The 24591-nt window shown below is 42.8% G+C and overlaps 1 long non-coding RNA gene across 1 annotated transcript; it reads right to left on the bottom strand.

Moving 5' to 3' along the window:
* Window positions 1–1050: 1050 nt before the first annotated feature.
* LOC139034688 (uncharacterized) lies at window positions 1051–19094 on the bottom strand. The gene is made up of 3 exons (XR_011487178.1): window positions 18964–19094; window positions 13740–13804; window positions 1051–2963 (listed from the first exon to the last, which is right to left on the bottom strand). It is a non-coding gene; the product is annotated as an uncharacterized lncRNA (long non-coding RNA).
* Window positions 19095–24591: the final 5497 nt, after the last annotated feature.

The following is a 24591-nucleotide window of genomic DNA, read 5'->3' as shown; positions in this document are numbered from 1 at the left end:
ATCTGCAATGCAGGAGACATGGGTTTGATCCCTGTGTTGGGAAGATCCCCTGTAGAAGGAAATGGCAAACCACTCCAGTGTTCTGACTGGGAAATCCTATGGACAGAGGAGCCTGGTGGACTACGGTCCATGGGGTCACAAAAGATGGTCACAATTTAGTGACTAAACCATACAGTATGCATTGTGTTGTGTCTGGCCTCTCTTGCTCAAATAATGTCTGTGAGGTTCATTATATTGTCATGTCTTTTTTTTTTTTTTGCTGCTGTGTAACATTTCATCAATGAATTATACCACAATTTATTTATCCATTATCCAGTTGATGGACTATTGCTTCCAGGTTTTGACTTGTTATGAACAAGGCCAACATGACTGTTCTTGTAGGGTTATTTTGGTGGGCATATATACTACCTTTTCTAATTTTACCTTGGGTGGACTTATAAGAAGGTACACATATAGCTTTAGCAGAAACTGCCAGTTTTCCTAAGTAGTGGAACAGTTTTACATTCCATCAGTGCACGAGAGTTCCAGTTGTTTTAAATCCTGACCAACATTTGATATTTTCAGATTTAGATTTCTGCCATTTAATCAGGTATACAGCAGAGCTTCATTAATTTTAAGTTATACTTTTATGATGGCCTCCAACTCTTTTTAATGACTGCATGATGTCCTTCAGTATGAATATTCCAGAGCTTATTTTGCCATTGCCTTACTGGTTGACATTATCTTAAAAGTTTTAATTTTTGAAAACACTGTGGCATTATATACCTTTGACCCACACCTTAGCACCTACATGCAATTATTTCTGGTCTTAGGGCACTCACACTGCAGCATAAAGCTCAAGGGAGCAAGCCTTTCATGCAAAGCTGTTACAGCTTGTTCACAACCACCGGTGCAGCATTATGATGCCTCGTCTCATGAAACACATTCACCCCGAACCAAAACATCAGGGAAACATGATGCCTTTCCCATGCTGAGCCCAGACTTCTCAAGCTGTGTTTTCATTCATCCTTTTTTTTTTTAAATTTTAGTTTATTGAAGCATAGTTGATTTACAATGTTGTGTTAATTTCTACTGTACAACAAAGCGATTCATTTATATATACATATACACTCTTTTTCATATTTTCCCCATTATCGTTTATCACAGGATACTGAATACAGTGCTCTGTGCCATACAATAGGACCTCGTTGTTTAGCCGTTCTGTATATAATAGTTTGCGTCTGCTAATCCCAAACTCCCAGTCCATCCCTCTCACTCTCCCCCTCCCTGGGCAACCACAAGTCTGTTCTCCACATCTGAGAGCCTGTTTCTATTTTGTAGATAAGCCCATTTGTATCGTATTTCAGATTCCACATATATCATTTTCTCTTTCTTGAAATGCTTCTCCTGGGGTCCCCATTTCCTCTGATATCAGCATGAGTGGGATACATTTTCCTGTGTGCTCTTTTTTAAGCAAAGAATTTTAAAGAAAGCAGTTTTGTTGCCTGTCAATGCAGCAAAGCAGACCGGCAACAGCAGAAGCCAATCAGAAAAGGCTATACGGCTAAGATGTTCTCTGGTAGACTTTAGGTCTTGCAGTCCCAGTTGTCTGTCCACGCCACCTGATTCATGTCACCAAGATGGAAATTAGAATCCTCTATCATGGAGATTCCTTTTCTCTGCTCGTCAGGAACACCTCCTACATTTAGACTTGGAGGGAAGGACTCTTTCCTTTCTTAAGTTCCTGGTATAGAGAGTGCTTTGAGTCCATCCAAACACTGGAAGATTAGGAAAGACTTGATTTGACTACCAATGAATGACACACCCAGCCTAGAAACCATTCTGAAACCCACCCTAGATAATGGTGAAGTGCTCTGAATTCAGTCATTCTGGATTCAAATCTTGGATCCTTAACTGTTTAGCTATGTCAGTTTGGATAAGTACCTTTAGCCTGTCCAGCACTCATGTTTCTCAACTGGTAAATATGGAAAGAATAAGAGTCATGCCATAAGGTGGCTGTATCAGAGCACTTAGAACAGTGTCCAGAAACAGCCCACAGAAAAACTGACACAATTATGCTTGTGGTTTTCATTCCTAAGTGAATCTCCAGGGAGGAGCAAGGTGCAGACATGTGAGAGATGCTGACCACATGACTGACCACAGGGCACTATCAGTGGGGTCTGCAATAACACAGGTTTGAAATTAGGCAACCTGGACTTCGGATCTGGGCTCTGTCTTCAATTTTCTCATCAGTCCAGTGAGCACATTCAAGTTTTTCACTCAAGGTAGGTGCTTTGGCGGAGGGGGTGGTCACACCACCTAATGGACACTGAACTGCTAGAACTGCATCTGGCACATTGTGAAGCCTCAAATAAAGGTTATCACTACTGGACAAACCACCAGGAAATGGGCCTGCTTCAAGCCCACAAGCTCGGGATCTGACACCAACAGTTTCCTGTTCCTTTGGGAGTCCCATCTTGTTCAGGTGGCCACCTCTGGGGCCAGGCTTAGAACCACGCAGCTTCAGAAAAGTCTCTCAGATCCAGCAGAACCCAACGTCGCCTACTTGGCTTCCCCATGTCAGCTGTGCCCCTGAGGCGAGGCGCGTCCTCTATGGAGCTGGAACTGATTGGTTTAGAGACACGCACGTGATGCGGCTCTGGCCAATGAGATATGAGGACGAGGTTCCTGAGGGATTCTGGGAAGGGCTCTTCTCAGAGGACTGGAGGCGCTGGCTTCAGTGTTGCGTAGGCGTGTGTGTGCACAGTGGTGCAGGGAGGGGTCCCATGGGGACCCGTGAGGCGTGCTGGGAAGTTGGGACCTGGAGACACGGGCAGGGTCCTGGGGAAGTCATGCGCTCCCAAACTACTCTCTGGCCTGAGACTCCCATCAGTGTACGAGGCATCCCACGCCTTCCTCCTGAAGCTCGTGTTTGACGCACTCGTCTCCGCAATGTCAAAGGGCTTTTCATGTGGGAAGCTGGTCTGTGAGGAAGAGTGAATATAGTAGTAGCGTTTCCAGCCCCAGTTCCCCAGAAAACTGGCAGGGAGCTCATCCCCCATGGCAGGAATGCTGGGAAAGGGAGTGGCTCTCTTTCTTCCTTCAAGTGGTATTTGGACTAACTGTTTCATTTGGTTTCTGTAGCTTCCAGAGCATGTGAGGAATGCTAAGGCCGCTTTTCCTCCAAGTCAGAGGCTGTTCGTTAAAATCAACTAGCCTCCTTTCAGAGCTGGCTGGGGCTAGGCTCTAGTCCATGGACAGGGCGGGGCCTGGCATCACAGATTTTAAGAGCCACCTCCCAACCCTGGCCGTTATGCATCTGGAAGCCAGTGGAGAACCTCAGCTCTGAAGGCCTGGAAGACAGGGAAGCCCATGGAGTCCCCGTGCTGCTCCAGTTCTCTGTGAACCTATGCTTTGAATCTACATGGTTTCTGAGTCAGTGGGGTTTCTGACTCATGACACATGAAGTCAGTCATATGTCTTGCTAACATCACGCCTTCTGTCTCTTCGAGCAGTTTGAGGCTTGCCATCCTCAGCCCAGCCATTCCACATGTGGTCCTCCAGGGAGAGAATTCTGAACAACACTATCACAGCCACTCCTACGCCTTGCCTGTCACATTTGGGGACCATATGGAAGAAGTGGAGATCAAACACAGTCTTGAGAGGAAACCTACTTAGAGCCAGCGGGCAAGAGATGAACACAGATGCAGGATACAAGGACAGAACCCACAGAAAAGCAACCCTAAAGCAAAAGTAGTGGAAATCTGACCTAGGAATGACCTTGCAAAAAACAAGATGGTGTATGGTGGTGGCTTGTATGTGTTTATCACTGCTGGAGTGTAAGGTGCCGTTATAATCCCCCTGTCCCTTCATCTCATAGCCATGGGATAGATATTTTTTTTTATTGAATTTACAGATTTAAATGGTTTCTGTCACAATTACCATGCCCAGGCGCTGTCTAGGTGCTTTACAGGGATCACTGTAATCTTCAGTACAGCACTCTACTGTGGCTTTTATTACTGCTCCCACATCAGAGATGAGCAAATGGAGGCACCAATGGCCAAGATCTGAGTCCAAGTGGTCAGTTCCTAATCCTGTGTTCTTAAGTGTCAAGCTTAGTGCCTCAGGCACAACAGCCAAAGGGATAAAGCCTGGATGCTAGCAAGTTTGAGTTTGAATTCTGAAAAGATCCAGATATAATTGACTTGACCTCACTTAAGTGAAAATCCAAAGCTTCCTGCTGGGATTTCTGCTAATTCATGGGGACTCTGATTTCCTGATCTGTGTCCCCAGAACATGGGTCAGTACACTGTCCCCAGACCTACTGTACAACCACCACATCCACCAGATGCAGGACTCCTTACATTTTGGCATATCAAGTTTTCACTGAGCTGTGTAGACCATACCAAGTGTTTCATAGATGATGGATGAGGGAATTTATATAAAACACTGTGGTGTGCCTGACCTTCTGAAGTCCACTTTGCTCTCCCCTGAGTTCTCCCCTTACATAGCTCCAGCATTTTTCTTTCCCTCCCACATTTCCCCTGGTGACCTTATAAACTCCTCTCTACTTTGGTGAACTTCCACATCACCTGCTTTCTTTTCTGAAGCATTGTTGTCCTTGGTCACAGTGAGAAGAGAGGGGGCCATCCCGTTTGCCCTTTTACCCTAGTGCTTGTCAAGGAGTTCTTTCCAAGAAAGTGTTCTTTCTTCCAAGACATTCCCTATTGAATATAATATTCTCCATTTTTGAACAGAAAATGTTGGTTCTGTCCCTACTATATTGAAGAATTAAAAGCATGACATGAGTGAGAAGACTGTATGCATAATCTCTTCACTCACTGCCTGTGACTCTGGAAGAAGTCCCAATTTCTTCATCCATAAGCTAGGGATCAAAGCAACTAACCCACAGCTTTGAAGAGTTTTCAGCCACATCTGGCTTGGTGACAGCAGTTTTCTTTATTGCTATCCTCAAGCACAAAGAGTATTAAGAACAGGGGATTTTAAATGTGAAGCAAACAGCAAGAGCCTTCACTATTGGAAGGAGGAGAGATCAGCTGCCTTTGGCAAAGCAGCACCTGCCTCCACCCTGACTGGAAGCTGTGGAGAGAGAAGACAGAAGTCAGAGTATTGGGGAACATGCCCACTGATCCTGCCAATGGTAGGGCCAAAGGAAATGGGAGTCAGTAGCCCTGGGAAAGGAGATGAGGATTCAAATAGGGCAAAGCCTTTCTCACCCTTTTCCTCCTGCCCCAGTCTCAGTGATGGTGATGACCCCTGGGGCAAAAGAGGGTGGTCAGCAGAGGGCAAGACTGAAAGACAGAACACCTAGGGTGGCTTATCACAAACAACAGATGGAAATGTGGCCAAAGATAAAGAAAGGAGAAGACAAATGAGAGATCTGAGAGAGCAGGAGTGTGGGGCTGGCACATTTCATTACCCAGCAGTAATGAAGTATGCCTCCCCCTCCTCACTGGAATGATGTCATAGGAACCTATTGAGAATTAAGACTTACACATGGCTCAGTGGTAACGAGGCCACCTTCAGTGTGGGATCAGCTGGAACTCCCTCCATCACTGAGAAGTATCAAGGAACCCAACTTCCTTTGGGTGTCAGTGGAGGCCTTCATGGGGAACCTGGACCTCTGTCTCCACATGGCAAGGTAATGCCCCTTCCCCTTGTAAGAACAGTGTCAAAGAAGGCCACTAAAGCAAGATTTAAATGACGTCTATTTTCGTATAACACAAAAAAGTCCAGATTTCAACCAAACATCTCTAATTATACCAAGTACTAGGAAGATGTCAAGTTGAAAAAGACAAACAATGCATACTAATTCTGAGATGACAGAGATGTTAGAATTATCTGACAAAATTTAAATCAGTCATGAGGAAAATTCTAGAAACAAATGAAAAATAGAAAACCTCGACAAAGAAATTGAATATATTGCCTCACCCAATAAATACAAGATGTAAAGAAGAAGCAAATGAAAATTTTAGAAGTGAAAATTACAGTAATCAAAGTAAAAGCTCAGTGATGGTTTCAACAGTAGAATGGAAGAAACAGGGGAAAGGTAAAACAATACAAATAACCTAACATGAGCAACAGAATGATAATATGCCAAGACAAAGAAAGAAAGCCACACACACACACAAAGAAGCTCGGGGACCTGTGGGACTATGACAAAAGATTTGATACTCATGTCGTCAGAGAGCAAGGAGCAAGAGAATAGGGCTGAAAAAGTGCTCAAAGACTTTTTTCAGAAAGGTGCAAAAGCAGTTCGATGGAGGGAAGTTTGCCATTTCAACAAATAGTCCTAGAGTAACTGGACATTCATAAGTCAAGAGATACCTGGAGTAACAGGCAAGTTTGGCATTGGAGTACAAAATGAAGCAGGGCAAAGGCTAACAGAGTTTTGCCAGGAGAACACACTGGTCATAGCAAACACCCTCTTCCAACAACACAAGGGACGACTCTACACATGACATCACCAGATGGTCAATACTGAAATCAGATTGACTATATTCTTTGCAGCTGAAGATGGGGAAACCCTATACAGTCAGTAAAAACAAGACTTGGAGTTGACTGTGGCTCAGATCATCAGCTCCTTATTGCAAAATTCAGGCTCAAACTGAAGAAAGTAGGGGAAACCACTGGGCTATTCAGGTGTGACCTAAATCAAATCCCTTATGATTATACAGTGGAAGTGATGAATAGATTCAAGGGGTTAGATCTGGTAAACAGTATCTGAAGACATATGGACAGAGGTTCATAACACTTTATAGGAGGTGGTGACTGGAACCATCCCCAAGAAAAAGAAGTGCAAGAAGGCAAAGTAGTTGTCTGAGGAGGCCTTAAAAATAGCTGAGAAAAGAAGAGAAGTGAAAGGTAAAGGAGAAAAGGAAAGATATACCCAACTGAATGCAGTGTTCCAGAGAATAGGAAGGAGAGATGAGAAAGTCTTCTTATAGTCTTCTTTTCTCTATAGAGAAAAATAATAGAATGGGAAAGACTAGAGATCTTTTTAAGAAAATTGGAGATACCAAGGGAATATTTCATGCAAAAATAGGCACAATAAAGGTCAGAAACGGCAAGGACCTAACAGAAGCAGAAGAGATTAAGAAGTGGCAAGAATACACAGAAGAGCTATACAAAAAAGGTCTTAATGACTGGGCTATCCACAATAGTGTGGTCACTCATCTAGAGCCAGTCGTCCTAAAGTATAAAGTGGACCTTAGGAAGCATTACTACAAACAATGATAGTGGAGGTGATGGAATTCCAGCTGAGTTATTTTAAATCTTAAAAGATGATGCTCTGAAAGTGCTGCACTCAGTAGGCCAGCAAATTTGGAAAACTCAGCAGTTCTCCATAACTGAAAAGGTCAGTTTTCATTCCAATCCCAAAGAAAGGCAATGCCAAAGAATGTTCAAACTAGCGCACAGTTTGCACTCATTTCACATGCTATCAAGATTATGCTCAAAATCCTTCAACCTAGGCTTCAGTGGTAAGTGAACTGAGAAATTCCAGATATACAAGCTGGATTTAGAAAAGGCAGAGGAACCAGAGATCAAATTGCCAACATCCATTGGCTCATAGAAAAAGTGAGGGAATTCCAAAGAAAGCATATACTTCTGCTTCATTGACTTCACTAAAGCCTTTGACGTGTGGATCACAGCAAACTGTGGAATATTCTTCAAGAGATGGGAATACCAGACCATCTTACCTGCCTCCAGAGAAGCCTGTATGCAGGACAACAAGCAACAGTTAGAGCTGGACATGGAACAATGGACTCATTCAAAATTGGGAAAGGAGTACGTCAAGGCTGTATATTGTCACTCTACTTATTTAGCTTATATACGGAGTATATCATACAAAATGCTGGGCTGGATGACTCACAAGCTAGAATCAAGATTGCCAGGAGAGATATCAACAACCTGAGATATGCAGATGATACCACTTTAATGGATAAAGAGAGGAACTAAAGAGCCTCTTGATGAAAGTGAAAGAGGAGAGTGAAAAAGCTGGCTTAAAACTCAACATTCCAAAAACAAAGATCATGGCATATGGTCCCATCACTTTATGGCAAATAGATAGGGAAAAAGTGAAAACAGTGCCAGATTTCATATTCTTGGGCTCCAAAATCACTGCAGACAGTGACTGCAGCCATGAAATTAAAAAAACTTTGCTCCTTGGAAGAAAACCTATGACCAACTCAGACAGCATATTAAAAAGCAGAGATATCACTTTGCTGACAAAGGCCCATATGGTCAAAGCTATGCTTTTTCTAGTAGTCATGTAGGGATGTGAGAGTTGGACTGTAAAGAAGGCTGAGCACTGAAGAATTGCTGCTTTTGAACCGTGACACTGGAGAAGACTTTTTTTTTCCATTTATTTTTACTAGTTGGAGGCTAATTACAATATTGTAGTGGGTTTTGTCATACATTGATATAAATCAGCCATGGATTTACATGTATTCCCCATCGCAATCCCCCCTCCCTCTTCCCTCCCCACCCCATCCCTCTGGGTCTTCCCAGTGCACCAGCCCCGAGCACTTGTCTCATGCATCCAACCTGGGCTGGTGATCTGTTTCACCCTAGATAACATACATGCTGTTCTCTCGAAACATCCCACCCTCACCTTCTCCCACAGAGTACAAAAGTCTGTTCTGTACATATGTGTCTCTTTCTGTTTTGCATATAGGGTTACCGTTACCATCTTTCTTCGACAAAGGAGGCAAGGATGTACAATGGAAAAAAGACAACTTCTTTAACAAGTGGTGCTGGGAAAACTGGTCAACCACTTGTAAAAGAATGAAACTAGAACACTCTCTAACACCATACACAAAAATAAACTCAAAATGGATTAAAGATCTAAATGTAAGACCAGAAACTATAAAACTCCTAGAGGAGAACATAGGTAAAACACTCTCCGACATAAATCACAGCAGGATCCTCTATGACCCACCTCCCAGAATATTGGAAATAAAAGCAAAAATAAACAAATGGGACCTAATGAAACTTAAAAGCTTTTGCACAACAAAGGAAACTATAAGCAAGGTGAAAAGACAGCCCTCAGATTGGGAGAAAATAATAGCAAATGAAGCAACAGACAAAGGATTAATCTCAAAAATATACAAGCAACTCCTGCAACTCAATTCCAGAAAAATAAATGACCCAATCAAAAAATGGGCCAAAGAACTAAACAGACATTTCTCCAAAGAAGACATACAGATGGCTAACAAACACATGAAAAGATGCTCAACATCACTCATTATCAGAGAAATGCAAATCAAAACCACAATGAGGTACCATTACATGCCAGTCAGGATGGCTGCTATCCAAAAGTCTACAAGCAATAAATGCTGGAGAGGGTGTGGAGAAAAAGGGACCCTCTTACACTGTTGGTGGGAATGCAAACTAGTACAGCCGCTATGGAGAACAGTGTGAGGATTTCTTAAAAAACTGGAAGTAGAACTGCCATATGACCCAGCAATCCCACTTCTGGGCATACACATCGAGGAAACCAGATCTGAAAGAGACATGTGCACCCCAATGTTCATCTCAGCACTGTTTATAATAGCCAGGACATGGAAGCAACCTAGATGCGTATCAGCAGACAAATGGATAAGGAAGCTGTGGTACATATACACCATGGAATATTACTCAGCCATTAAGAAGAATTCATTTGAATCAGTTCTAATGAGATGGATGTAACTGGAGCCCATTATACAAAGTGAAGTAAGCCAGAAAGATAAAGACCAATACAGTATACTAACACATATATATGGAATTTAGAAAGATGGTAATGATAACCCTATATGGAGAAGACTCTTGAGAGCCCCTTGGACAGCCAGGAGATCCAACCAGTCAATCCTCAAGGAAATCAGTCCTGAATGTTCATTGGAAGGACTGTTGCCATAGCTGAAGCTCCAATACTTTGGCCCCCTGATGTGAGGATCTGATTCATTGGAAAAGACCCTCATGCCGGGAAAGATTGAGGACAGGAGGAGAAAGGGGTGCCAGAGGTTGGTTGACATCACTGACTCAATGGACATGAGTTTGAGCAAATTCCAGGAGATAGTGAAGGACAGGGAAGCCTGGTGGTGCTGTAGTCCATGGAGTCGCAATGAGTCAGACATGACTGAGTGACTGAATGACAACAAAGTTAAAAAATGAACCTCCACCTAAGTTTCACCTTCCTCAGTGGCTCAGATGGTAATGAGTCTGCCTGCAATGCAGGAGATCCGGTTCAGTGCTGGGTCAGGAAAATTCCCTGGTGCAGGAAATGGCAACCCACTCCAGTACTCTTGCCTGGAAAATCCCATGGACAGAGGAACCTGGTGGGCTACAGTCCATGGATTGCAAAGAGTCAGGTGTGACTTAGGGACTAGCACATTCACAAACCTAAGTCTCACACCTTATAAAAATAGTAATTCAAAATGGGTAGTGGAAGTAAATTTAAAACGTGGAAATACAAAATATTTAGAGCAATAGAAAAGGTTTAGGATCTAGTACTAGGCAAAGAGTTCTTTGACTTGATACCAAAAGCATAATATTTATTAATAGTAGGAAAAATTTGCAAATTGAACTTTGTCAAAATGGATGATGTTTGCTCTGTGAAAGCTCCTGTTAAGAAGATGAAAAGGTAAGCTATAAAGAAAATGTTTGCAAACCACATATCAAACAAAGGACTAATGATCTAGAATATATGAAGGACTCTTAAAGAGGGGAGACAGGAGAGGGAGGGCAGAGAGAACAATAAAAAAAATCAAACAATCCCATTAGGAAATAAGGAAAAGATATGCAACAAAATTTCACTGAAGAGTATATTGATGGCAAATTTTGTTGTTGTTCAGAGGTCTTTGAGGGCTACTCCATTTCTTCTAAGGGATTCTTGCCCACAGTAGTGATCATATGAATTAAATTTGTCCATTCCCATCCATTTTAGTTCACTGATTCCTAAAGACGTTGATGTTCAATCTTGCTGTCTCCTGCTTGACCATATCCAGTTTACCTTGATTCATGGACCTAACATTCCAGGTTCCTATGCAGTATTGTTCTTTATAGCATCGGGTTTTACTTTCATCACCAGGCACAGCCACAGCTGAGCATCATTTCTGCTTTGACCCAGTTGCTTCATTCTTTCTGGTGCCATTAGTAATGCACTCTCCTCTTCCCCAGTGGCATATTGGACACCTTCCGACCTGGGCAAAGGAGGATCGCTCATCTTCTGGTGTCATATCTTTTACCTTTTCATACTGTCCATGGGGGTCTCCAGACAAGAATACTGAAGTGGGTTGCCCTTTCATGACCCATTGTTTTGGATGGCTCTGCACAGCGTGGCTCATTGCTTCACTGAGTTATGCAAGCCCCTTCACCACAAGACTCTGATCTATGAGAGGGAAATATGCAACTACTACTCAGTAATAGCACTCCTGGGCATTTTCCCCAGAGAAATTAAGACTAATGCTCACAAAAGAACCTGTATATAAATATATATAGCAGCTTTATTTGTAATAGCCCCAAACAGGAAATGATCTGGATGTCTTCAGTCAGTGAATGGTTAAACAAACTGTCGTTTATATCTACTATGTAATGCTACTCAGTGGTGAAAAGGAATGGGCTACTGTTACATACAACACCTAGATGAATCTCTTGAGAGTTATGCTGAGTGAAAAAAAACTCTAATCCCAAAAGATCATATACTGGAAGTCCTAGCCACCATAATCAAACAAGAAAAAGAAAGAAAAGGAATCCAAATTGGAAAGGAAAATTAACTCTGCCGCTGTTTGTGGATGACATCATACTATATACAGAAGAATCCTCAAGACACCACCAAAATCTACTTGAGCTCATCAATGAATTTGGTAAATTTTCAGGATACAAAATTAATATACAGAAATCTGTTGTATTTTCACATATTAACAATGGACTGTCAGAAAGACAAATTAAGAAAACAATCCTATTTATCTCATCAAATGGAATAAAATATCTAAGAATAAATATAACTAAGGAGGTAAAACACCTGTACTCAGAAAACTATAAGACACCAATGAAAGAAATCAAAGATGACACAAACAGATGGAAAAATAACTGTGTTTCTGAATTGGGAGAATTAATATTGTTAAAATGATCATAATACCCAAGGCAATCTACAGGGTCAGTGCAATGCCTATCAATATGGCAATAACATTTTTGAGAGAATAAAAGCATATTTTAAAATTTGTATGGAAACACAAAAGACCTTGAATAGTCAAATAATCTTGAGAAAGAAGAACAAAGCTGGAGGTATCCCACTCCCATATTTCAAACTGTGCAACAAAGTTATAGTCATCAACGTTATGGTACTGGCACACACAAAAAGACACATAGTTCAATGTGAAAGAATAGAGAGCCCAGAAATGAATGCTCTCTTATGAGCATTATGCTTATAATGCTCATGACTCTTATGCTGTCTTATGACCTGTGCTTATATGAGCAATTAGTCTACAACAAAGGAAGCAAGAATATACAACAGAGAAAAGACAACCTCTTCAGTAAACAGTGTTGGGAAAACTGGACAACTACATGCAAAAGAATCAAACTGGACTACTGTCTCACGCCTTGCATAGAAACAAGTTTAAAATAGATTAAAGACTTAAATGTAAGACCTGAAGCAATAAAACTTCTAAAGAAAATGTAGACAGTAGTCTCTTTGCCATCATTCTCAGTTTTATATATAAATATGGCTACCAAAAGCAAAGAGAAACAAATGGGACTATGTCAAACTAAAAAGGTTTTGCACAGTGAAAGAAGCTATCAACAAAAAGAAAAGAAACACTTTATAAAATGGGAGAAGATATTTCCAAACTAAATATCTGATAAGGGGTTAATATCTGAAATATACAAAGAACTCATATAACACAATAGCTAATGAACAAGCACAAATAACCTGATAAAAAACTGGGCAGAAGATCAGGATAGATGTTTTTTCCCAAAGAAGACATTCAGATGGCCAACAGGCCCATGAAAAAGTGCTCAGCACCACTAGCCATCATCAAGGGAATGCAAATGAAAATCACAATGAGATATCATCTCCCATCTCTCAGAATGGCTATTTAAAAAGACAACAAATAAGTGTTGGTAAAAATGAGCAGGGAAGTGAAATCTCCTACAGTGTTCATGGAAATGTAAACTGGTACAGCCACTAAAGAAAACAGTGTGTAGATTCCTCAGAAAACTACAATAGAACTATCATGTGATCCAGCAATTTAGCAAATAAAAAAAAAAAGCACTAATTAGAAAAGATATGTTCACTGAAGCATTATTTACAATAGCCAAAACATGAAAACAACTCAAGAAGATATATGTTAACAAATAAGCACATGAAAGATTCTCAGTATCATCAGTCATAAGGGAAATACAAAATGAGATACCACTATACATTGAGATGGCTGTGATTTAAGAGATTGATTATAACAAATATTGTTGAGGATATGAAGCAACTAGAACTCTCACACATTGTTGGTAAGGGCGCAAGATGTTAAAACCACTTTGGAAAGTGTGCCTGTTTCTTTAAAAGTTAACTAAATGTATTTCCCAAGAGAAATGAAAGTGTATGTCCACAGAAAGACTTACATACAAATGTTCATAGCCAATGAATGTGTGGAGAAGTGGTCTTGGCTGAGGACTGTCAGTAGGACTCTCATTTGTGCAAACATTGGGGCAGGGGGCAGTTTAGCAATATCTATCTTTTTTTCTCCCAAGAGAAACTTAGTCCTTACCTTGTGTGAGACTGGCTCTGTGGTCACATCCTTCATTTGGAACATCTTGGGTTACTTTGGATATTCTGAAAACAATAGAAATTGAACTGATTCAGAAATATACACTGAAATATGTTAGCTGTATGTTTGTTGGGATATTCCTTTATGTATCCTCTTTGCCTTGCAAAATTAAGTGGTATTAATAAATTTATTTTAAATGGAAATTTTGCTGAAAATATTTGAATTGTGTGATCACCAGTACATTTGCAGAAGTTATGTATTACAATTTCTAAGTAAAAGTTAATTCCATTACTGAGTATAGTTGGTATTATTTTTATCCTTAAATATTTCCATGTGTTTTCCTAAGAACAAAATACCCTCTTATATAACCAGAGTACAATGATCAAATTAGGAAATATAATATTGATACAAAGCCATCACCTAATCTAGAAACTATAATCAGGTTTTGATGATTGTCCCAATAATATCTTCTATAGCATTTTTTCCTGTAATAGGGTCCAACCCTGGATCACATGTTGCATTTAGTTGTAATGTCTTTAGTCTGTTTTAATGTGAGGCAGTTCCTTTGTCCTCAGTGTTTCTTGACTATGACATCTTTGAATAATATAGGCCAGTTATTTTGTAGAATATCTCTCAACTTGGGGGTAGTTAGATGTTTCCCCTTGATTGGATTCTGGTTACTTTATCCTTTTTACTTTATCATATCAGGAAGTCCATGATGTCTACACTTTCTAGGAGATTTGAGAAAAAAAAAAACGAATGTTTGGTTTTTCCTGCATCATTAGTTGAAAAGAGTTTTCTTTGCTCACCAGTTTAAGTCTTTGCTCTTTTTTAGCTTCTCCTTTTCTTTGGATCTCTTGCCCTCTCTCCTAAACACAGGCCGTTCAGAGGTCAGCCAGGGATCTGGAGTTGATATGCAGATTTGTGGGTCAACATCTTTCCCTGTCTGAGCCCTCTCCTTTTACAGATCCTCTCCACACACACACACACAGAAAACACACAAAGATAATTTGAGGTAGATCCAAGGCCTGTAATTGTAAGTGATACAAGGGTATCTTTATGACTTGAGATTAGTCAAAGACTTTAGGACACAAAAAGCAATAACTATAAAATAAAATTGGGTATTAGGTGTTATAAAAATTAAAATCTTCTGCTTATAAAAAGATGTATGCTAAGTTGCTACAGTTGTGTCCAACTCTTTGCGACCTAGTGAGACTGTAGCCCACTAGGCTCCTCTGTCCGTAGGATTAAAAGGCAGTATTGAGAAAATAATGACTAGGCAAGTCATAGAGTGGAAGACAATATCCACAAAGTATGTCAACGAAGGACTTGTATTCTGACCATTAAAAGAACTAAATGCACAGCTACATATACACAGAACTACAAAACTACAACCCAATAAAATTGGGCAAAAATTGTAACAGGCACCCCACAATGGAGTGATTAGCCAATAATTACATGAAAAGTATTAAACTTGATTAGTCATCAGGGAAAATTAAAACCGCAATGACATAGCACTACACTCCCACCAGAATAGTGTTGGCAAAGATGCAGTAGCTGTATACATTTCTGATGGAAATAGGAAATGGTACAAAGACTTTGGAGAACAGCTAGTTAAAAACTTAAACAGATACTTCCCATACAATCCAGCATTTCCTCTCTGAGGTATTTACCCAAGAAAGATGAAAATACTGGCTTAAAGCAAGACTTGTGCAGAAAAGTTTATAGCAGTTTCATTTACAGGGGTCCAAACCTGGAAACAATTACTATCAATGTGTCAGGGTAATCCAAACACCAAACATTGGAAACTGGCTCAGCTCAGCAATAGAAAGGAACAGACTCCTGAGGCATGTGACAACACAGATGGACCTCAAAAACACTGTGATGTGGAGTGAAAAATGTCAGACAAGAAGAATATGTACTGTATGATTCCACAATATGCACCTGTAAAGAGACAAACCTAATCTATAGTGTCAGAAAGAAAGTGCTGCCTGGGGATCATAACATCCAATAAGGTATCAGAGGATGACTGAGATTGGAGGTGTTGCACATGTTCCTGACTCTGGCTCATTTCACTGTATGCAAATGTGTTTCAGTAAAGTTGATTTAAGTAAAAGAATACAGGGGTCATGATTTTGATTTGTACAGGATAGATTTGGGGCCAAGAAGCATTAAATGAGAAGAAGACATCAGAGTGTGTTCTACTCTTCCAGACAACTGTGTTATAGCCGTGACTGCTTATACCACAAATGACAGCAACAATTGCTGCAAAGCAGAAACTGCAGGAGGTAATAGGAGAAATGGAAAGAAATCCTGCTATTAGGAGATTTAATGCTCTTCTCTCAGTTCAATACAGACCAAAGGGTCAAAAGCGAGGAAATAGGTGTAAGTCCTGACCAAGTGGCATGGTGGGCCTCATGGGGCTGTTGAAACCTGTGCTTTGACCGGGGAGAAGCACCTTGTCTTTTCCAGGGCACATAGAATAGTCATGAAAATGGACCATAAATTAGGCCACAATAAAAAGCTTAATTCCAGATGGAAGTAATGTAGACAACATGATAAAGCTAGAGATCAAAACAGAAATGTTAAATGGTTTTTTTTTTCCGGTACATTTTAAAACTTTGTTTAAAAACTCTTATGTCAAAGGGTAAATATGAACCAATTCCAGAGATGGTAGGAAAACATATCAGAATCTAGGGAGAGTGGCTCAAGTAGTGCTCAGAGACAAACTTGTAGCCTTATATTTATAACATGAAAAACAAAAGAAAAATAAATGAATTGCGTCCAACTCAAAAATTTAAGAACTACTCAATGAACTGAAAGTAGCCATTAATAAGGCAAAGTCAGAAACTGAGTTGGAAAACAGAAAAACGAAATAAATAAGCAAAGACTCAGTTCTCTGAAAATTACCAACAAAATAGGTATATTGCTCGCTAATTTAATCCAGAAAAAAAAACCCATAAATATACATAACAAATATCCTAAAATGAGGAGGAATGATCATCAAGATAGAGAAAATTAAGTAAATCTTAAGGGATTACTTATAATTCTAGGCCAGTCATCATGTATGGATGTGAGAGTTGGACCATAAAGAAGGCTGAGCATTGAAGAATTGATGCTTTTGAACTGTGGTGCTGGAGAAGATTCTTGAGTGTCCCTTGGACAGCAAGGAGATCAAACCAATTAATCCTAAAGGAAATCAACTCTGAACATTCACTGGAAGGACTGATGCTGAAGTTGAAGCTTCAATAATTTGTCCACGTGATGTGAAGAGCTGACTCAATGGAAAAGATTCTGATTCTGGGAACGATTGAAGGCAAAAGGAGAAGGGGGTGGCAGAAGATGAGATAGCTAGATAGCATCAATGACTCAACGGACAGAATTTGGGCAAACTCTGGGAAACAGTGAAGGACAGGGGAACCTGTTGTGCTGCAGTCTATGGGGTCACAGAGTTGGACACGACTTAGTAACTGAACAACTACAAAAGCCCTTGAAAACCTGGATGAAAAGATGATTTTCTATTGCTTACCAAAGCTGAGTCAATACAGAATGTCTAAGCAGACAAATTCACATAGAAAAATGATCTTTTGTTAACTAACTACTCCTCTCCACCACCCATCCCTGCATCACCATGTTTCAAAGGGAGATAAACAGAAAATTATATGACCATCTCCATATATGCTAAAGAAAATTCATTTCATGATCTTTAATGGATAAATAGAAAAAGAACAGTATCTTAATGGGGTGCACTGAGGCATTGCCATCAAAGTCAGAAACATGACCAACCATCACCATCACCCCGGCTACTTAATCCTGTTGGAAGCATCATCAAAGGCAATTGCACACAAACATACACAGACACACACATGTAGACACACTCACACACAGACACACTCATGCAGACACACTCATGCAGACACACTCACACAAAAACACTCACACACAGACATAGGAACTGGAAAGGAAGACGTAAAATGACTTCCATTCTCCAGGGCAGATTGTAGTTCTAATAAAATCAAAACTGAGAAACTACTAAAACAATAAGAGAATTCACTAACATAACAAGGTACAACCTTAATATAGAGAAATCATAGTCTTCATAGAAACAATGACCAAAAAATAGTAAAAACAGGTAACATAGCCAGGAATTAACAATAAATATGCAAAAATTATGGAGAAGGAAACGGCAACCCAGTCCAGTATTCTTGCCTGGAGAATCCCATGGACAGAGGAGCTGGGTTTTAGTCCATAGGGTCCCAAAGAATCAGACATGACTGAGTGATTTAGCATACATGCACACACGAAAAACTTACATGAAGTAAGTTTTACTTTGAAACATACTGAATTAGACAAACAAATGAAAATACAGAGTATGTCTTTGGACAGGAACACTTGTTATCCAGATGATGTCTGATTGTCTTAATTTATAAATACCAAAAGGTTCTTCCTCTCCTACAGTCCTAGAAAAACTGACTTTAAGTTCATATGAAAAAATATGTGAGAAGATGCTGGAAATGATTAGCAATGGAGAGAGGAATGGGGATTTCCCTATAGATGTTAAAAACCCTATAGAGTGTCCATAATTACTACTATAGCATAGTACTGGTACATAAATAGACTGAGCAGTAAGACAGATTGGAAGATCCAGAAGTGGGCCCACATATACGTGTGGAATTTAAACATGATAAAGGCAGACCTCAAATTGGGGGAAAGATAGACATTTTAATAAATGATATTGGGGAATCTTGATAGCCATCTTGGATTCTGTTATCCTGTCCACTATAGAATAAACTCCAAGTGGATCAGAGATACAAATATAAAACATGAAACCTTAGACATACTAGAAGAAAACATGTGAATTGCTTTATAACTTGGGTATGGGGAAATCCTGTCTAAAAAATTTTCTAAATATCAACAGAGGAAATGATCAATAAATTCAATTATTTTAAATACAAAACATTCCTGACCAACCCTCCCCCCGACCCCACCCCAAATGGCAAAGACCAATGACGGTTGAGAACAAATACTTGCAAGTTGTTACTAAGGGCTAATGGGCTAATCTACTTAAAGGAAGAGATTTTCCAAAAACAGAGACGAAAAAATCAAAATCAATGGATCAATGGGCAAAGGCCAGGAATACTCCTTTCTAAGAAAAAAAAATGGATGTCAAGGGGCCTCAGCACATTAAGTGCTCGGCATCATTTGCAGTGAGAGAAATACGTACCCATTTTCTGAAGCACTGGTTTTCAGCCATCAGATTGACCAGAGCTTTGACGGCTAATTTAATGGTGGGGATACTGCACCAGGCGCAGTGAACACGCAAAACAACACAGCTTATGGAAGGACTTGGCTGGATCTAACTAAGCGACAGATGTGCTTCCCTTGATCTGTCCTAAGGAGGCACACACGTGCATGAGCAGGAAATGACACGTGCGTGGGGGTTTTCTTTGCAGCCGTGGGATTGGAAACCACCCAAATGTTTGAGATACTTCTTGGAACCGCGGTGGATCCACAGGATGGAAAACCCAATCGCTGCAGGGGATGAACACCCATATAAAAGAACCTCCATCCGTATTGTTAAGGGAAGACTAGAGTTCAAGTCGGTCAATTCCATGTTCTCTCTTTTGTGCAGAAATTGTGTCACAAAACAAAATACCAAAAGAAGTAACTAGAAACTAATAAAAATAGGAGCCTGCCGGGAGCTGATGGGAGTGAGGTGGGGGGGAGCGTGACCTCTCCAGGGTACTTTTTGACCTTTGACTTTTGAACTAGGTCAATATTTCAAATATTTGAGCAACTAAATTGCAAAGTAAAAGTTCCTAATACTGAGAACAATCTAAGATAAAGTAACCCTAACTGTATATCTTATTAATAATATAAACTGAAGAAGGAAAAAAAATCATTTCAAGTAATTTAGAACACTGTAGCTTTACCACCATTCTCAGTGTGACACAGGGCAGAAAGGACTGGAAATGAGCCTTAAACTTTGTTCAGAGCTTAAGGGGCAAACAGCTTGTAAAACACCATTTCAGAAAATTATAGAAATTTAAATATGGCCTAGGTATAGGATGATGCTTACGAGCTATTTTTAGTGTGGTGTTCTATTTTGAATTTGATTCTCTAATGGTTTTATGTCATGCAGAAAGCAATTCTTGTTTTTTTAGAGATGAATATTGAAATCTTTGTGTGAAACATCATAATGTTTGTAACTTACTCTAAAATATTTCAACCATAAAGTCATTTAAGCAGGTCTGGAAGATGGTCATATGTGAACCTGGAAGTACAGGGTGGCATTGCACTGTCCTTGCTGATCTAGGTTTGAAATGTTTCATGTGTGAAAATCATCATGATGATTTTGTTAAAAATTTCAGAAATGGAGAACTGACTAAATTAAAAAAAAAGGTTATTTGGGGTTTGTTAGGACTGCATCCTGGGACACAGATTCAAGAAACACTTGAACTATGTTGCTCTGAATTAAAAAACGGGAGAGAAGTCCTGCAGAGACAATACCACAGGGCTAGAGTGAGTCACATGTGTTGTTTATCAAGAATTATAATTGCAGCTGGCAAGAGGCGTTGCTTGCTAAATGAGGATTGGTTGGGGTCTGAAACAATCGCTCAGTTTCAAGGGGTGACCTTGAGACGTCAAGGGTGCAGCTGCTGCTGCTGTCCTGAGTATGGCTGGGGGTGCTTTTGGTCTGGTGAGGTTCAGAGAAATTTGAAGGTGTCAGTGGGGCAGGGATGTGTCTGAGAGCAGACTCTTGCTGGCTGCCTGACCCCATTTTTGTTCCCTGGAACTGGGATCACTCCACTATAATTTCAACTTGTCATCAATTAAAAAAAAGACAAGGAGGCTCTGCTTTAGATCAGGGATGAGCAGGGCAGGCATTTAAGCTGGACCTTGAGAAGCAAGACATGAGTGCTGGGAGTAAGGGCGGGGGTCTCAGGTGGTTGACAGTCTCTTGCAGTCTCTTGACCCCTTATTTTTAGCATCAATACTTATCTCAGATAAGCATTTCCTCAAAAAACTAAAAGCTATTGAGGGCTTGTTCTCACAAGGATCCATTCTTCTTTGCTGGCCAAGTCTGTGCTCACCTCCTACGTAAACCAGATGGTCTCATCTTCAGCCAACAGCTTCTCCGGAAAGTAGGACGGATTCCTCAGGGATGGCCCAGCAGCTCCTCTGGGCCAGAGAGACCCACTGGTGGGGTCAGGCAGGAGGAGGGGATGTGGGGTCAGGCAGGAGTGTGGGGTTGCAGCTGGGGGCAGACCAGAGGCCTATGGTGTTAGCCTAGACCCTAGCCAGGTGGACGTGGCCTTATGCTGGGGCCTATCCACTCTGTCACACCTGTTCCCACCCTCCAGGGTTTCTCAGATGCAGACTGTAAGGTTACTGGTGGATCCACAGGTAACTGGCAGTTCCTTCTCACTTAGGTTCCCATGCGATGGGTCTGGGACTCCAGGATGCCTGAGTGTCAGTGAGACAATTCACTCCAGATGTGCATCTCTCTGGGGAAAGCTGGGAGCTTGGAGCTCTGTCTCAGCCCATCCCCAGGCTGAGAACCCTCATGCACTTTGTCCAAGTTGTTTTCCAAGAATCCCAAGAAGTTAGAAGCCAAAGTGAAGTAACCATCAGGATTTGAGGAGCAAAGTCAAGTTATAAACTTTATTCTTACAAGCATAGCCATTTCTTATTTGTTGACCCTGGTGCCATTTTGGACCATCTGGGAGATCCTCTCAGGCTTGACTGGAGAAGAAAGTTCAGGGCATCTGATGGGGCCACAAGGTCAATCCTGAAAGTGATCCTGCATCTCAGGGAGAAAGTGTGTTCCTCGGCCACTGCAGCAAATCCCCACAAGCAGTGTGACCCTGTGATGACATCGGGCCCACCCAGATGACCCAGGATGAACCCCTGTTGGAGAGAACCTAAACTGCAGAGGGAGGTGGAGAATAGCAGGAGGGCACCAGAGACAGGAGGAAGCGCTTGTTGCTGGCAGCCCTCGGCAAACATCATCTCTGCTCGGGTCTGACAGCCAGGCTGCACCTGATGGGTGGGTGGTCTCAGGGGCCCTGACAAGAGACTTGCAGAAGGAAGATGGGGGGAAAAAGGTGCCCCCTTCTCTTGCACCCACTGAGGTTGGTGGGAGGGGCCATCTGTTAAATTACAACGAAAATTTTGAAGGATCGGGGGTAAGAGGTGGAGATAGGGTGTACGGTTTTCTAACCAGTTCAGCCACATAACAAACTATTGTCAGCTCAGCAGATTAAAATAACACAAATAGACCATCTCATGGGCCCCGTGGTCAGTGGTCTGGGCACAGCTCTGCTGGTCCTCCAGACTCACATTCTGGAACCAGGGTGCTGGCCCATCTCGTCTGAGGTTGGGGCCCTCTTTCAGATGCGCTGGTTCTTGGTGGGGTTCAGATCCTAGCTGTCGCAGGCCAGAGCCCCCTCCTGCGGCTCCACGGGCAGTTCAGAAGACTCTCTGATGTCTCTTGGACCTGACCCGCCCAGGAGACTCTTCCACTCAGAGTTGACTGATTGGGACCTTGGTCACCCTGCAGAGACCCTGGCAGGCATCCCAGCAAACTCACACTCAGGGGATGGGTTGGTACGAATAAAAGATACCCTGCTCTGCCTGTAAGAAGGGCCATGTGGCTGCCAAGGGGGGGCGCTCCTAGCCCCACTGTGGGGATGGACACGTGCTGGGGGAGCAGAAGGAGGAGTCAAGAGCTGGTGGAGACCGTGGAGATGGTGAGCCACTGGCAGAGATTCTGGCTTCTCTTTTTCTTAATCTAAAGCATCTGTACATGTACATTTCTTAAAATTGTGACAAATGCATATCCCTGTGACCCCCACGCCATCCAGACAAACAACACTTCCATTATCCTTCCCGCTAGTCCCATCTGCAGAGGCTGAGACTGCCTGATTTATCACCACTCGTCAACTTTCCTGGCCTGGAGCTTCACATATGGGACCGTGCATCACACACACATGTGAGTCCCGAGTCTTTCACGCAGCACGACGGGCGTGAGGCTCACCCGGCCACCTGCTCCCTGGTGTTGTGTGTGGAGTCGGTGGTGTGGATGGGTTGCAGTTCTCTGTCCTTTCTCCTGGCAGTTGGACACAGGGCTCAGGATGGGGTGATGGGTTGTGTGGGAGGCGCGAGTGACCCAGAGGCCTGTAGGGGTTCTGACATGGTGGTGCCACTTCCCACAGCCTCTCATGGTGCAGCTCTGTGCCTCATGCCTTCCTGACCCCAGGCAGCGTCTCATCCTGGCTCACCTTGCTCCCCGAGCAGAGCGGCTGTCCAGGCTTCACTGGAGGAGGGCCTCTCAGTCTCTGGGAACCGTTAAATGTAGTCACCCATGAGCCGAAAGACAGAGGAGTCACTGAATTTTAAATGCCACCCAGGAAGGGCATCATTTCCTTTAGACAGTGATCCCCAGACAGTTGGACACGGGTGGAGGCGCCCGGGTGTGGTGTGAGGATCTCCATCAGAGAGCTGCACAGCAGCCATCTGACCCATGGGCACCGCCTGCCCTCCCTCCTGAAAAATCAGATGGAAAAGTGTTCCTTTTTGTGCATTCTTAGCAAAAATAACCAAAAAAACTCACTGCAAAGACCAGACCCTGGCTGTAGCAGTGAGCGTGGAGATAAGTGACTCCCTTTGAAGGACAAGGACCAACAGACAGGGCTAAATGCCACCCAAGGCCATGTTTGAACACTCACTAAGATGACGGAAGTGTCTAGTTTGAAAGTGAAAGGGGCTGTGACCTAGTCTGCAAACCAAGGCGGTCGAGGCTGCAGCCCCTTTGCCGACCGGCCGGGATATCCGGGTGGACCCCGTGGAGGCCACAGCCTCGAGGTCGATTTCACAAACATGCAGCCCTCTGACCAACCCCCTCCCCACACTTGGATGGACCGTGGGCTAGGTCAGAGTGAAGGGACCCGGAGGCTGTGTATGCCCTGTCTGTCCATCCCCGTTGGCTGATGGATCCTGGGCAGCTTCCAGGGGGGGCTCGCAGGGGGCCTCTGAGCACCTCCAGACCCCACTTCAAGGACCAGGCTTCCTGGGAGGAGGAGGAAGCTGAAGCCGAGGCTCAGAGGAGTGAGGGCGATGTCACCCCCGGCAGCTGTGGGTCGGGACAAAGGGGAGTGGCCACATCCCAGGGTGCCCTGTAGCTCCAACTGTGCGCAGAGGGAGGCGAGCAGACATTGGAGCCACGAGCCCAAGCCTGGGAGGAATGGGAGCCCGACCACAGACAGGAGCAGGAACGGGAACCTGTTTTGCCCTGGTTTGCGGGACTTCAAGCGAGGGTCTGGGACATTTGCTTTAAACACATGGAGAGCATACAGGCGTGCTGGGCCCCAGGATCCTGCACCGTAGTTTTAAAGAATGAAGGAAGACCCTAATCTGGGGGTGTTGGGAGGAGGAGCCTGAAGCCTGGTACCAGCCGGGAGTCCAGTTAGAGGTGATTCAGGGATTAAGGCTCATCCTTTCTTAAAGGCGAAGGTTCCAATTTCTCGCTGTCCTTCAGGAGGAGGTCTCTGGGGTGACCACCCCCAGGTGCGTGGGGAGAGCCCCCAGGCCCGTGCCAAAGCCCCCTGACCCAGGTGCAGACCTGGGATCCCCAGGAGGCAGTCAAAGCAGTGGGGGCCGTGGAGATGGAAGGTGGGGGTGCAGGGGTCCTGCAGAGACTCCTGGAGCCCTGGCACCGATTACCCAACCAGGCTCACCCCCTAAAGCTGCCCTTTCCCGTCAGTCCTCCGGCCTCCTCACTGTGGCCACACGTGGAGACTCCAGCTGCCTGGACCCCAAACAGACACACACGCTGTTTGCCCCTTGGGTG

The sequence above is a fragment of the Odocoileus virginianus genome, chromosome 4 (genome assembly GCF_023699985.2).
Source record: "Odocoileus virginianus isolate 20LAN1187 ecotype Illinois chromosome 4, Ovbor_1.2, whole genome shotgun sequence".
Lineage (NCBI taxonomy): Eukaryota > Metazoa > Chordata > Mammalia > Artiodactyla > Cervidae > Odocoileus > Odocoileus virginianus.
This window is presented reverse-complemented; position numbering and strand designations above follow the sequence as displayed.